The sequence below is a fragment of the Panicum virgatum genome, chromosome 6K (assembly GCF_016808335.1).
Source record: "Panicum virgatum strain AP13 chromosome 6K, P.virgatum_v5, whole genome shotgun sequence".
Taxonomy (NCBI): Eukaryota; Viridiplantae; Streptophyta; class Magnoliopsida; order Poales; family Poaceae; genus Panicum; species Panicum virgatum.
In genome coordinates, this window is record NC_053141.1 from 26,079,827 (window position 1) to 26,092,613 (window position 12,787).

A 12,787-nucleotide genomic window follows, 5' to 3' on the forward strand; every position below is an offset into this window, starting at 1 on the left:
CATTGGTTTGCTGAGGTTTGTGGGCCCTCCAATCCATGTGATGCTTGCATGGAGGCATTTGATTGGATGGGTTTTCGCTCCTTGGATTAAAGGGTATGATTGCCCTTCATTTTCAGTCCAAAATCTGCATTCATAAAGTTCTAGAGGGACATGTGGAATTTGGTGATTTATTAGCAATATGAGTGTGAGGAATGCAAGTTCATCCATTTATTTTGACAATGTTGACGCTCAGAATTGGTTATTAATGAGTGTCAACAAGATCCCCCCAAGCCGAACTTTGTTCGTCCCTGAGCAAAGCTAAACTTTTAGGTTGTTGATCAGGAGTTGTTGCAATAATTCATTCTCCATCATGCTCAAATTACAACAAAATATTCTACCTCAAATTGAATAAGTTGGTCATGATTTTGTTTACCCATTTTACCTTAATCTCCATGGGGCATCATGCACTTTTCCTATCTTGGGCACTTGAGAAATAGAACGAATCATAGAGCACCACATACCCATTCCTTGCTCAACTTCATGTCCGGAGGTTTTCAGGAATTTTATAAATAAAAACTGAGTTCCTCAAGTGATGCTCTCGAATAGGGATGCAAGCGGGGCGGGTTCTGCCGCAAGCCCGCTAGGCTGACCCGCGCCGCATACCCGCGTAACGCCGCCAATGGGCCCGCAGAGCTGAAGCGGCGCTTCGCGGCCTGGCCGCGATGCCCAGCGGCGCTGCGTAGCTCGCAAAACCAAAGGCTCGCATCCGGCATCTCCCCTCGATCCACTCCGCCGGCCGGCGGCTCCGAAGCCGCCGGCGCCACTCCGCTCCGCCTCCGAAGCCGCCGGCACCACTTCGTCTTCGTCTCCGCTCCGTCTCCGCCGATGCCGGCACCACCCCCCACCAACCCACCGGAGCGTCCACTCCAGCGGCGACTCGAGCACCGGATCCGTCTCGATTTGTTGGTAAGGAATACTTACTCCCTCGCCTCGGTCATTTTTTCTTCGAGAGATGGTGCGGGCACTCTCAGGGAGCATGACGATTCTTGATTTGTTCTGTTCCATTTTCTTCTTCCTCAGCAGCTCTGCGCGCGCAAGATCTATTGGTATCTGTGTAGGAGGCGTATCCATGGTGTCTCCGTCCGCTCGTGTGCCATCGAAAAGAATGGTTCCAGGCCTCCTTGCTGCTTCCCCTGGCCCACTCCTACGTTCGTTGCAGCACCCATCCCTTCCCAGGTCCCTGAACCCCATCGTCAAGAACAGGGAGGAATCTAGACAACAGGGAAAAAACGAAAGGTCAGCTCTGAGTTTGGCAAGAGGGCAAAGGTGCTCCGACCTGCACATCAGGGCTCCTCCCCTGCTGCCACCATTCCCACAGCTGGACATCAGGCACAGCAACTTCCTAGATCTTCTTAATCTCATATTCCTAACTATACTGACTTGTCCATGCATGTTCCTAAACAAATGTGCTTGATCACTGGCCGGAGATAACTAGCTCACCCAACAATAATTCTCTTACACAGAGCTTTTGGGAAATAAGGCTTGCATTCTTGAACTGAGGTGATCTTTCTGTCTTAATTGCTTTTCAGCAGACTACAAACTGTAATCTTTCCACTTAAAAGGTGTGCACCCTGAGAAATAAATCCAAGCAATGCACCATCCGTACTGAAAACTTTGTTAATTAACCATCTTGACTACATCTTTGTGACCAAGTTTCTCATTGCAGTAAAAGATTTTATGCTAGTTAATTATAGCTACTGAAGGTTTGAGCATGTATCAACTACCAGTTGGGTATGGAAAACCTTTTTACATCATGCAGTGAATGGCTAGTAACTGCCTATGCCTTCAAATAAATTGGATGTAGTGGACAGTTTTGATAGCAGTTAACTTGCATGCAGTTTACTTTTTCTTTAGTGAACAAGGAGTTGCCTAAACTTGTATTCCAACTGGGCTCATTTTCGCTTCCAGTTTGCTGATCATTGATTTGCAGTAGTAGGGAGTCCTTTGGACCGCATTTCTTCAGATCACAAGAACAGGAGCCTTGAAAGAGCAGCCTAGTTGAAGATGGTATTTCAAAATGGTATTTCATACTTTAGTGTCATCAGATTTGCACAATACAAAACTAGGCAAATCTTTACCTGCATATTTTGGTGCCCTAGATCTTTTACTTGCATTAATTTCTAACTATTTGATCCCATTATTAAGTACAACCACCTTTTCCTTCAATTCACTAATGATGTGTTCTTTTTTGAGAATGCAGGTAGATGTTAGACTGCAATCGAAGAAGCTGCAGCAGCAGGATTGCTAAGCCACGTAGAAGGAAAAATGAGGAGAAAAAGTGATTCCAAGTACAGTGCTAATAGATTAGTGTGGTTCTGTAATGTAATCCATTTTAGTCTTTCCGAGCACTTGCCGATGTCATCATCGGATGCTGAAGTATAGTTGTAACACATATTTGGATTTCGATTTATGGTGTTGCAAAATCTGGAACATATAGTTGTTATAGACTTGTTACACATTAGTTGCAAAATCTGGAAACGTCAGCTCTGCTAGCTTGCTAGTGCGGACGGTCAGCTCTGCTAGCTTTGCTAGTGCGGACAGTGTTCTCGAGGTGACGCGGCCTACGCGGGCTACCGCAAAGCCCGCAAAAACTTGCGGCGCTATGCGGGCCGCCGCAGCTGCCCGCGTGAGAGTTTGCGGCGCGTGCGGACGCGGGGCGGGCAGCCGCCACCCGCCCCGCTTGCATCCATACTCTCAAATCACTCAATATGTATACATCCTTGCCAAAGATTATGCCCTCTTTCTGCTACCTCTAAATATGGTTTATGTGGAGCTCATGTCTAGGAAAATGATATGGCATACTTGTACCAAATATTTTGCAAAATCAAAAATTGAACCCAATAGAGTAAACAAGTCATACAACCATGATCGAGATGTGCATGTGTGTGATTAATAAGTGGCAAGTGAAATGGACAGATGTAACTCCATAGATAATATCTCATTTTTTTATTTAGGGGCATGGCTTCTCTCTTTTTTTCTTGGACCTTCATGTGTCCATATATTTTTTTCAGTTCTTGGACCTTCATGTGTCCAATTTTTTTGAGTAGCCCATGCCGTCCTTGATACGAGATTTAAAAGAGAGAGAGAGAGAGATTACATATTTGTGGAGTATTTATGTGGTAATTTTATAGGTGGCATGTGGTTGCTATCTCCTGGTGTTGAAAGCTTAGCAAATGAAGTGGTGTGTACGTGATCTCGATCATGAGAGCATGAAAAGGAACTCACAACGGTCACAACGTTCGACAAAGCTCAAAATGATAACAAGCAGCATGTGTATCGGTTTGTTCATTGTAAGCTCCATGCATATAGCTCTAATACATAGGAATTTTTCATCATTGAGGAACCTCTCATTTTGTCATTCTGAAAGATAAATATTCCAGGCGTAAAGTTTTGCTTAGAACATGTTTGTAGCAACTCTAATTGATCATATCATACTTCTCAATAACTTAGACGTGGATCATGCATTTGCAACCCACAAAAATTCAAGTTTGAGGTAAACTTTTTACAACCAACAAACCCAATTCTTGGAGAATACAAGTTGTAAACTAAGCAAAAGAGAGGAATAAGATAGAGCAATTGTTCATCATTTCAACTGGAAAAACTAAAACATTCTTACCGCTCATTGGAAAAAATAAAGATAAATAAACTAACGGAAATAAGAGCAGTATTTTTTTTATAAATGCAATGCATTGCAATGAAATGAATGGAAAGGGAAATATGCAAATGCAAGGATACATGTTACCTTCCGGGGCTCCTCCCCCAAGCTGGCTTACTGACTGGGTCCGACGTCGTAGCACAACGACCGCATGTAGTTCTCATGATCCTCTTGTTGCTTTTTCAGCATATCGATCATGCAGACAAGATTTGCATCTTGTCGGGCGTGCTCTGCGTGGTGTTGTCGATGTGCTGGTTGATCGTGCTTTGGATCTGCTACGTGGTGTGATCAATGTCATCCACCCGAAGGTTGATGTCACGGATCCCTTGGCATAGTTTATGGTAGCTTCGTGCTGAAAATGAGTGTCGAGCTGCAGAGAATGGAGGTGCTCCAGAGCTACCACTGTAGCCCCAATTGAGCCTTGCGCCCAGCTCCCATGTAACACCCGGTTTATAAAAGGACATAAACCGAGCAATCATATACGTGCCCGGATCAAGTCACACGTATATACAACAGAATGAATAATATATCACAGCACATATCACGTAAAAAGATATAATAAAGCAAATAAAAATGTTATTTATTACATTAATGACAAAATGTCTGATACAGCGGAAGCGTAAAATACATATACGAAGTCTCTTGGAAGCTGGGCACCACAGGGACGTCGACTGGGAGACGAACGCCTAGAAGTCCTCGTACTCCTGTTAGCTCTGAGTGAACTCCCTCGCATCGGCAGGAACTGAGCAGCAGTAGGGTGTCCCTAAAAGAACAAGAGGAAAAAGTAGAGGGGGCAAGTGTGAGTACACAACTTGTACTCAACAAGTATAACACAAACTATGAGGCTCTAAGGTTGGCTGACTCAACCGCATTAGCTTTTAGTCTTGGCAAAGTTTTATTAAAGCTATTTACTACAAGTTGATGAGTTACCATACCCCAGTTATATAGTAATTAATCAGAATTAATTATGATACTACTGAGAACCAAACCAAACCACCCGGGGAACCCCCCTAATCAAAGGAAGATAACCCCACCAATCAAAAGGAGGATCTGGGCCACTCATGACTGTGAGCACGGCTAATATACCAGTTTTACACTCTGCAGAGGTTGCACATCTTTACCCACAAGTCATGAGCTACGCTAGTTGTTCATCACACTTCCGTAGGTGAGATGACTAGCAAACTCACTACGAGGCCGTTACAAAGAATCACGTTGGTAAGGTGTAACCACTAAGGAATCAGGCTCCGCAACGATGGGGCCCACCTCGAGGGGGTACAAGATAACACAGACCAAGCCTCGTAGCGCAGGGACCATTGAAGCTCACCCTTCCTCTTGCCCCGTTGGTAAGTTACTCCCGAACCAAAATGACCTAATTAGTAAGCCAAGACCATCCCATTCCAGTCTTGTGGTAGCACTGTTATCCCAGGTTGTCGCTCTATGAGCCGACCCTTATGGAGAGTGGCCAACAAAGCAGTAAGCACTGTGCTGGCCCCCTAAACCATGTTTCTAGAAAAACCATTTTATAACGAGACGTGAGCCACTCAAACGGGCCACTCCCAGAATTAAGTTGCATATACCATTAATCAAATTAATTAAAAACGACCAAGTGTGTTATAACACGGCACCTAGCACAACTAACCAAAATGCAACCCAAGGGATATATATAAAGGACATAAAGTGGCTAGGAAAGTCCTTATAGGCATACAATATTAAAATGCAGTATGAAAATGTATTTAAAGGTGATAGGTGTTGTTCATGTTATACTTCCTTCCTCAAAGTTCTCCTGCTGCTCAAACTGCTCTGAAGACGGTGGCTGCTACGGGTACTGGTACTCCTCCGAAGGATCAACGTCTACTCACGATCGCAACGCCAAAACAAGTCCAGCACATACACATACATGCAAACAAAGACAAACACTAAGAAACAGTACAACAATACATAAAAACAGTGAACAAAACTAAGCTAGAACTATTCTACGCGTTACAACGATCGCGTGAGCGCGAAAATCAACTAAAACAGATTTAAAACAATAAAGATATGGCTAAAACAGTAACCAGGGGCCTATTTGTAAGAAAACTAAAGTTTCAGGGGCTCTGGAGCAAAAACTAGGGGCCTTTACGTAATTAAACCTTAGGTCTGGGATTTAGACTGCAAAATCACACGTTCAGGGTCTAAAACATAAAAGCAGGGGCGGATTTGGAATTATCTTTACACTGCTCAGGACTGCGGGTTTATTTTGAAGAAGCTGAGGGGCTCTTTAGCAAAAACTATTAGTGCTGACTGTTTTCTGGTCTGGTTGACCTCAGCCCTATCAGATCGCAGCTGTCGAATGCCGATCCGGTGGTTCAGGATGCGAGGCGAGGGCTGCGGTGGTGCAGGCGTGACGTGTGCACGGCGGTGCAGAGGCCTCTGCGTGGCGGAGCAAGGTGGAGGTTGCTGGATCTCGGGCTGGCGGCGGTGAAAAGGGAAGGTGAGGTGTAGGGAGCCACGGGGGTGTCATTTAAGGAGAGCGGCCGGGGTTTCCTGGGCGTCCGTGCTGTTGAGCGTGGGCGAGATGCTCGGTGGGGATCACGGGCGGAGGCCGGTGCGCGAGCGGAGGGTGCGGGAGGAGGGAGAAGGGGCCGACAGGTGGGCCAGGCTAGTCAGGCAGAGGAGGGGCGAGCGCGCGCTGGGTGGAGACGCCGACAGCTGGGGCTACGCGCTTGGTTGGAGGGGGAGGTGACGACGCGGCGAGCGCGCGGTGCTGCGATCGGGCACTATGCTGGCTGACGGGTGGGCCAGTCCTGTCAGCCGCACTAGCGTGTGACGCGGGCCGCGCTGCTGGCTGCGGATCAGGAGCGAGCGCGGGTTGCTGCGTTGAAGGCGGTAGCGGGCCGAGCGGGAGGCGGGGCGAGGTGGGCCGCGGGGGAAAAAGCAAGGAGGAGAGGGCTGGGCTGCCATGCGGGAAGGGGGGGCGCTCTGGGCCGTGGTGCTGGGCCTCAGGGCGAGCGGGTTGGCCCGAGCGGAGAGGGAAAGATGGGCCGAGATGCTGCTGGTTTGGGCCGGCGGCTTGGGTTGGAGGGCTGGATGGGTTGCTGGGTTTAGGTCCGGTTGGGGTTTTTCTATTTTCCTTTCCTCTTTTCTTTTTCAAACCAACTCAAATCTATTTGAATTCAAACACAAGTTTGAATTCAAACCTTAGGCACTCAACCGAAATAAAACCATGCACCAGCATGAATGCACAAACAAGTTCAAACCTAGAAAAATTTTAATTACTTGTGAAACAAAATTAGATTAATTGCAAGACTAATCATAATAAACCTTAGAAAATTAAATAAAGCCAATTAAATTTATTATTAATTGTTGAAATTTAAATTAGGGTGTTACATCCCAGTCGGAGCTGCCTGCGCTCTGCCATGATGATCCACCGGCCCCTGGTTGCGGAATATGTTGGTCCCAACTGGGTTGATACCCGGATGAGGATCTGGCCACCCCCCCAGCTGGAGCATACCCACCTACATAGCCATGAAAAGCATGTGGCAGTGTAGGCGGCATTTCTATTGCAGCATTCTGAGATCTGCTCTTGGTCATCCTTCTGGACACACTACTCCTACGAGGAGCTTCCAAAGGCTGCAACTCAAATGTTAAGCTGCGACTTTCATATTAACGAAGCCCCGGGTTAGGAAGCGGGATTTCATTTACATTACCGGGAAAGAAAAATAAAATCGAACCATCTGGACTGTGTTTTAAGGTGTGCCCCTAAACCAAATAAGCTACATCGATTGTTATGCGAGGAGCAGCAATATAAGAAATTTGTGCCCAGCTTAGAACACCCAAACCATTAGCAATATGCGTAACGAGGGAAGTGCATTCAACAGGCCCAACCATTCGAAAATTCCCTAACCATTGGCGAACCATTTCTTTTACAGGGGAAATTTTTATTTTGTTCACCATGGCGTAAAGAATACGAAGTTCATCGACACGAACGGTTCGAACATCTTCTCTAGGAAAACATGTGAGTGCCACCCATTTATGGATCAGACGCAAAGCTGGATGCTGGATATCGTTACAGCGTGGCTGTGTATATGTGGAAAGTCCCGAAATGGAATGCTAAAAACCCTCTTTATGATACCCACGAGTGACATGTTAAAGATCAATGGCACATCTTAGAGCAGGTCATGGCACCGGAGTTCAAAGCCCCATCTGATGGCGAGGTAGAGCAGGTCATGACATAGTTATCTCTAGACCCAATGCCAGTGACATTCGATAAGCTGGATGACAAGGAACACGAACACTTGAGGCCACTGTTCCTCAATGGGTACGTCAACGACAGGCTGATGACCAAGATGTTGGTTGATGGAGGTGCTGCTGTGAACATCATGCCATATGCAACCTATCGAAAGCTTGGGCTAGGAGATGGCGATATGATCCAGACTAATATGGTACTCAAGGATTTCGAGGGTGCCGTCTCATCAACTTGGGGGGCAATTTGTGTTGACTTAACGATCGGGAGCAAGACATTGCTGACCATGTTCTTTGTCATCAATGGCAAAGGCTCATATTTCACGCTTCTGGGCAGAGATTGGATCTATGCCAATTGTTGTGTACCATCTACCATGCATCAGTGCCTTATGCAGTGGATCGGGGATTCTGTGGAGATTTGCACGCTGATTCATCATTCAGCGTTGCGACAACCGATCCTGACGTGTGGCAGGGCCTCAGCATGAGGTGTATATCAGGTGAAGCCTAGGAAAGAGAAGTCCTGAAGATGGTAGATTTCAAATTAGATACAATTCAGGAAATCGGCCAAGAGGAATCATCCTGAGTGATTACTAAAGGATGAGGTATAGCCGATACTGCGTTCGCCTTTAGCATAAAAAGTGAAAGAAGAAAAGGATTTGAGGAAGTCTGAGCATATTCAGATGGATGATTATTGTAATCGATCCTTTTATAGCCGGTATTGTATATCGTTGCTAGATGATACAAATGTATACAAATGTAAAAGGGTTTCATTGAGAAACAGTTTCGACCAATTGACCGATTGTTTCGAGCGTCGGTTGTTTCATGGCCAATACGTTATGTATCGCCCTAAGTGCAAAAAAAAATACTCACAAACAAAGGGCTTCACGCAAGATGAGATTGATTCACTTTGGTTGTATCTTGGTGATCGATGTCAGTTGATTTGGAGTCTGCTGAATTATGCTAGATGAAAGGGCTAGCTTATATCTTCTGGATTTCTTTCGTTTGCTTGTAATATTGGAGGAGTTGCTCACTGTCGAGGTGAGATGGTTGCTGATTCATTGCTAGGGTAACTTTTGTTCTGAATCGATCAGAAGAGAAGAAGATTGCTTCGGATATTAATATTGTCAGTTCTATTGCTTTGTCTGAGTTTTGAAATTGCTGGAAAGAATAATGAAAGTTCTAACAGAATGATTATCAAGACACATGGATTTTGTCGTTAGCATCTCGATTGGTTGACAGGAGCAGAAATATATTTCTATATAGTGCAGAAACCAATGTATGAAGGAGGCATTCATTTTCATCAGAACATCAGACATAAGTAAATGGAAGAAAAAGCTGATCTTTTCTTTTAGAGATTATGTATTACAAGAAGTCGATCGGTGAGATCAGGCAGTTACAATGGCTAAATTTCTATTCCTACTGCTACTTCTACTATCTACTCGTCGGAAAAGAAGACGTTGTTGACTACATTGTTAACATTGACTTCTTCGCCGATGATGGTGGTGACCCTGTTAAGCTCATCCACAAGCTCTTTGAACTCCTCCCGCACCTCTCATTGGAGGAAGACGAGATGCAAGGCCCGGAGGTCGTTTCCGGATTGGGTCTAGACCACTGCCAAGGTGACGGCAGCCCACCGATGAACTCCGTGGCCGATGATTTCTCAAACATGGTGAGGGATGTCCTCCAGGCGGGTGGCGACGGTTTCGCCCTGGGAGTTTGTTGATGGCCATTATTTCACATTTTGATCGTCAATTTCTCGGAAATAAATTTGGTTTTGCACTATGTTCCATACATATTTTGCTTATTTCTAACATGTTCCACAAATTTTGGATGAGTGGTGCTTGCAGGATATTTTGTACCAAAAATTAGGCAAAATGGCCAAATTCCCAGGCCAAATGGCCTCACTTAGGCCGGCCGGCCTGGCACCTCTACATACCCTGCCACGTCTTCAATCCAGGAGTGAAGTGGCATGCTTACATTGCCCCTGAGCCATGGATTGCACATCGGTTTGATCAAATGGACCGAAAGGCCTAGCACATGGATTGAAGGACCCACCTACATCACTTACCCTGATCTTTAGGCCCAAAACCGCCTCTCCGGAAATCATGCACCCGTCAATTAAGAAGTTAGTGAAACGGAGGGCCGAGACATGCCAAACCCAAGCCGGCCGGCCTAAGAGAGGCCGGCCGGCCTACCAACATTTAACTTCAAATTGAAGCAACCATCCAATGTCATCTAGAGAAGATCAGGAGCGTCCACGAGAAGGTTGGTGCCAAACGGCAAAAATCCAAGACCGGCCGGCCCAGGCTGGCCGGCCTCACTTTGCAGCGTCTCGAGCTCATCTTCATGTGGGAGCTACGTCAACCGACCCTCTTGCTTACAAATGATGCCCCGGCCAAATACCGATCTCTAGCATCTATAAATAGGCTCCCATCCTCACTTGTGAGACTCACACCAAGGAGTTCTCTTCTCTCATTTTTAGTTTCTAGAGTAGATTTAGTATTCTGGGAGTTAGAGTCGAGTCGAGCTTGTCTTGGGATTCCGGAGTCGTCGTCGGAAGTTGGGTATAAGCTCTTGTATCTTTTCCTTTGACTTTTATCAATATAATTTATCTTCTTTATCTTTTCGAGCCAGCTTTATTTTCCGTATTTATTTATCTTTCCAAGTTACCCTGCTTGTGTGCGGAAGTAATTCCTCTAGCTTAGGGTTTATATCTTTCTTGTTTATTGGGGTCTTATCTTACGGGTTTTCTCGCCTGGACTAGGGGGCTCAATTCAGTTCCCTAGGTGGAGGGGCATTTCTCTTGAACGCGTCAATAGAAATTCTAACACCAAGTACGGATGTGGTGTCTGAGCTCGGTGTTAGCTAGAAAGTGTCTTCCACCCCACGGTACCGCTATGGTAGGCGGCAGGTAGTGACAGCCATATCCGTCATTTGTAGTCCACCACGTTTGATGCTTTCATAGCAGTAGTAGCCGATTATCATTGAACACTCTTCTCACCCCAGTCTGAGTCCTTCCCTAAGGCTGCCAAAGTAAGCTCTAGGTTCCCGATAACTAGTTAGAAACAAGGTTTAATCTAGAGAGGCTACCTTGATAGTTTAGAAGTGTTTTAGGAATCTTTCTTACTCGTTATCCTCCCAGCTGCTTACCTCTTAAGGATTAGTCACCAGTGTCAGACGGTCATTGCTTGGCCATTATCTTATCTATCTTATCAGGCTTACCCCGACTAAGTTTGTTGGTTGGTATCTCTAGTAAAATTTGTCATACGATTCTTCGATACTGTTTTATCCATAGTGCTTCCCAGAGGAAATTATGATACCCTGGAATACTCCCAGGTAGGGCTGGATATCGAGCCAGCTCGGCTCGTTACAACTCGGCTCGTTATAGCTCGACTCGTTAACAAACTGGCTCGGCTCGGCTCGTTATACAAACGAGCCAGCAGACCAGCTTGGCTCGGCTCGCTAAAAAGCTCGAGCCAGTTCGTTTGGCTCGCGAGCTAAATCATAAAAACACAGTTAAGGGGATTATAAAAGCAAGTGAGCAACAAACACAAAGTACTTATAATTTTAATAATGGAGAACATAATCCATCCATTGATTGATCCACAATTTAGAATTGGGCTGGGCCGAGCTGCCGAGGGATGTATGGTTATATGGGTCAAGCCAATTTCAGTTGCTGGCTTGAGAATTAACTTGGCTCGTTATGGCTCGTGAGCGGCTCGCGAGCTAGCTCGATATAAATTGAGCTGGCTTGTTATAAAATGAGTCGAGCACGAGCCGAGCTATTAATGAGCGAGTCGAGCGAGCTAGCGAGTTACGAATTTTTTGTCCAACTCTCCTCCCAGGTGAAGTGCTACAACGGTGATTCTGTGCGCTTGCGGAATACATATTCTATTGGGTATAAGAAATGCCAACAAGCATTTCTAGCACTGTTGCCAGGGAAGCAATTGGCAAAAGATATTGTTGAATAGTTTGATAAAATTTACTGATTTGTCACGATTAATTTTAGCAGGATTACCATTTCTCTCGTTGTCTTCGTGATTTCTGCAGAGCAGTGTTTGACCGGTTTCAATCTATCATATATTGTCCAGCAAACCTTAACTGCTCCAATTCTGATGTCAACACAAGCAAAATGGGACAACGAACAATATTTTGACAGCCAGCTGGTCATGTGGGTCCCCCCAGCAGTTCCAGGGAGAGATTCTTCGAGTTTCTGCCTAATGTCCTGCAACGATGGAGAGCATAACTTTATTGTTAACATGCTTGCCAATATTTTTACTTGGAAAAATGCATTTGAAAATGATGAAAACGATTGCCAAAATGGAATATTACCTGCCATGTTTCAACAGGTTTTACAAGCCAAGCTGTGAACCAGTCCCAAGGTTTTAGGGCACCCGACGTGTAATGACCACTAGTAGAAAACAAACCAAAGGTCCACTCTAAAAGTACAGGTATGAAGATGAATCGGTACCTATGCTAGCATAGGTACCGGTTCATTTTCATACCGGTACTTTTGGGGTTGATGGATTCTATGGATGAGCCTTAGGTACCGATTGGTACAGGTACCGGATGGTAATATTTACATTAGTACCGGGTGGTACCATCAACCGGTACCTATGCATGAGCCTTAGGTACCGGTTGGTAACACCAACCGGTACCTTACGAGCCTTAGATACCGGTTGGTGTACCTAAGGCTCATCCAAGCGATACATCAAAAGGAAAATATCTCTCTTCCCATTACAAGTGATGTGTAGGTGAGATGGTAAGAAAGGTGCACACGCAAGAAGTCCCAAGTTCGAATCCCAGCCACCACCGCATGCATATTTTTGACAAAAATGAATGCCATTGGTACCGGTTGTGTTACCTGGTGTT

At 45.5% G+C, this 12,787-nt stretch overlaps 1 long non-coding RNA gene across 1 annotated transcript; it reads left to right on the forward strand.

Moving 5' to 3' along the window:
• The first annotated feature begins 1,737 nt into the window (after window positions 1-1,737).
• On the forward strand, window positions 1,738-2,471 carry LOC120712113. Its single transcript, XR_005690693.1, has 2 exons — window positions 1,738-2,059; window positions 2,240-2,471. It is a non-coding gene; the product is annotated as an uncharacterized LOC120712113 (long non-coding RNA).
• The last annotated feature ends 10,316 nt before the right edge of the window (window positions 2,472-12,787 follow it).